Raw genomic sequence first — 3,257 nt, forward strand, 5'->3', positions numbered from 1 at the left:
ATCAGATTCCCCCTCAGGGATACACGTTGTCTCTGCACTCTCACAATTTCACTCTAGTTGATGGTCCCTGTGATCACATTGATCAGATTCCCCCTCAGGGATACACGTTGTCTCTGCACTCTCACAATTTCACTCTAGTTGAGGGTCCCTGTGATCACATTGATCAGATTCCCCCTCAGGGATACACGTTGTCTCTGCACTCTCACAATTTCACTCTAGTTGATGGTCCCTGTGATCACATTGATCAGATTCCCCCTCAGGGATACACGTTGTCTCTGCACTCTCACAATTTCACTCTAGTTGATGGTCCCTGTGATCACATTGATCAGATTCCCCCTCAGGGATACACGTTGTCTCTACACTCTCACAATTTCACTCTAGTTGAGGGTCCCTGTGATCACATTGATCAGATTCACCCTCAGGGAAACACGTTGTCTCTGCACTCTCACAATTTCACTCTAGTTGAGGGTCCCTGTGATCACATTGATCAGATTCACCCTCAGGGATACACGTTGTCTCTGCCTCTCACAATTTCACTCTGCTTGAGGGCCCCTGTGATCACATTGATCAGATTCACCCTCAGGGATACACGCTGTCTCTGCACTCTCACAATTTCACTCTAGTTGAGGGTCCCTGTGATCACATTGATCAGATTCACCCTCAGGGATACACGTTGTCTCTGCACTCTCACAATTTCACTCTAGTTGATGGTCCCTGTGATCACATTGATCAGATTCCCCCTCAGGGATACACGTTGTCTCTGCACTCTCACAATTTCACTCTAGTTGAGGGTCCCTGTGATCACATTGATCAGATTCACCCTCAGGGAAACACGTTGTCTCTGCACTCTCACAATTTCACTCTAGTTGAGGGTCCCTGTGATCACATTGATCAGATTCACCCTCAGGGATACACGTTGTCTCTGCACTCTCACAATTTCACTCTAGTTGAGGGTCCCTGTGATCACATTGATCAGATTCACCCTCAGGGATACACGTTGTCTCTGCCTCTCACAATTTCACTCTGCTTGAGGGCCCCTGTGATCTCATTGATCAGATTCACCCTCAGGGATACACGTTGTCTCTGCCTCTCACAATTTCACTCTGCTTGAGGGTCCCTGTGATCACATTGATCAGATTCACCCGCAGGGATACACGTTGTCTCTGCCTCTCACAATTTCACTCTGCTTGAGGGTCCCTGTGATCACATTGATCAGATTCACCCTCAGGGATACACGCTGTCTCTGCACTCTCACAATTTCACTCTAGTTGAGGGTCCCTGTGATCACATTGATCAGATTCACCCTCAGGGATACACGTTGTCTCTGCCTCTCACAATTTCACTCTGCTTGAGGGTCCCTGTGATCACATTGATCAGATTCCCCCTCAGGGATACACGTTGTCTCTGCCTCTCACAATTTCACTCTGCTTGAGGGTCCCTGTGATCACATTGATCAGATTCACCCTCAGGGATACACGCTGTCTCTGCACTCTCACAATTTCACTCTAGTTGAGGGTCCCTGTGATCACATTGATCAGATTCACCCTCAGGGATACACGTTGTCTCTGCACTCTCACAATTTCACTCTGCTTGAGGGTCCCTGTGATCACATTCATCAGATTCACCCTCAGGGATACACGTTGTCTCTGCACTCTCACAATTTCACTCTAGCTGAGGGTCCCTGTGATCACATTGATCAGATTCACCCTCGGGGAAATGCAAGTTCTCATTAAGCTCCGAGTCAACATTTCATGGGTGTTGTCGAATGATATTTAAACTAGACTTGGTCCAATTCAAACACATTTACCACAACTGCTTTGAAACCTCGTGGGTTGTGGTTAATATCCGCAGAATGATCGCCCAATGACACTTCTATCTACTAACTCCCATGAATCCCTATCAGACTGTACCCTTACAAACAGGCTATATTCCTTCTGAATGGACTGCACAAATTCTACTACACTTTGTTCTTTAGCTGAATGAATGCAGAACACCGAGTGGACGTCAGATAATAATGTAAAATTTGCTGTGTGTTTTGGCATATTTTCGAGTGTTGAATTATATCTCTTCAGCAATGGTCTTTCGTTGCCGATCCATGCATCTGAAAAGATGGACAAGTCTTTGACATAAAGCAACACTTTACAACTATTTCAATCTCACTGTCCGTCAGTCATTTTGCAAGAATTCTGCATCCATGATCTTTTAATTTGCTTTTTATTGGAAATAAACGGCCTAATTTCTATTGAACCATCAAGGTGCTCATCAGGAACATGGCAGGAAAGTGGAATATCCGGGGATCCCACTTCACCTCCGTTCACATGGGGAATTTTGGAACCCCACACACAAACACCACCAAAGATCAGAGTTCAACAGGGGTCGCAGGCTGTAAGATAGGGGCTCTCTTATAATGCAGTTATGTTTCCCACTTTGAGAGAGAACATGCTATAAGTATATTTTACTAAAATGTTGACTCCACAAATTTATTTCAAATAACATGTTTGTACCTGAACGCTGTATAAACCACAGATTTAAAAACTCGTGGATCTTCTAGTGCTGGGCGATTTCAGGGTCAGCCTTGCTGACTTATAGGAATAAGTTTGGATACAGAATTGCCTTTCCTGTTGAAGACAGAGTGTAGTGGTCGTTAGATCTTACTCTGACTCGATCTTTACCGAGCGGTGTCCCTCAGGAACCCGGGTTGGTGTCTCTATACATTCTGCTTGGGGCTTGGGTGAAGCTTGGTGGAGTGTGTTTGTGCTGTTGATAATGATGCAAAGATTGATGCCTTAATGGAGAGCGTAGCGCTTCGCCGAATAACAGCGCGGCATTCACTGTATACTTGTTGTAGATATGGGGAAATGGAAGTTCTTTCAGGCACATGTGGGATGTTGTGCGTTGGGAGGTTAAGAGTAAAGGGGAGGGACACAGTTAATGAACTTGCGATTAACAGCGTCGCTGCACAGAGGGACAATGGAACCATATCTCTATAAAAGGTAGCTTGGGCAGTAAAGAAGGCAAACGGTAATTGCCTTCACTGGTCAGGTCTTTAGGTAGAAGAGACGATAAACCGTGTGCAGCTCCATAAATCGCTGGTTCGGCCTCAGTTGAAGCACAGCGTACCCTCATTAAATGTCGTGGAGGCGCTGGACAGGTGTAGAACAGGTTTAACAGACTGCTACCTGGATTAGCGGATAAGGGAATAAAAGAGAGGTTGTACAGACTTGGGCTGTTTCCTCTACAGCTTTGGAGACTAAGGG

The sequence above is a fragment of the Hypanus sabinus genome, unplaced genomic scaffold (genome assembly GCF_030144855.1).
Source record: "Hypanus sabinus isolate sHypSab1 unplaced genomic scaffold, sHypSab1.hap1 scaffold_162, whole genome shotgun sequence".
Classification (NCBI taxonomy): domain Eukaryota; kingdom Metazoa; phylum Chordata; class Chondrichthyes; order Myliobatiformes; family Dasyatidae; genus Hypanus; species Hypanus sabinus.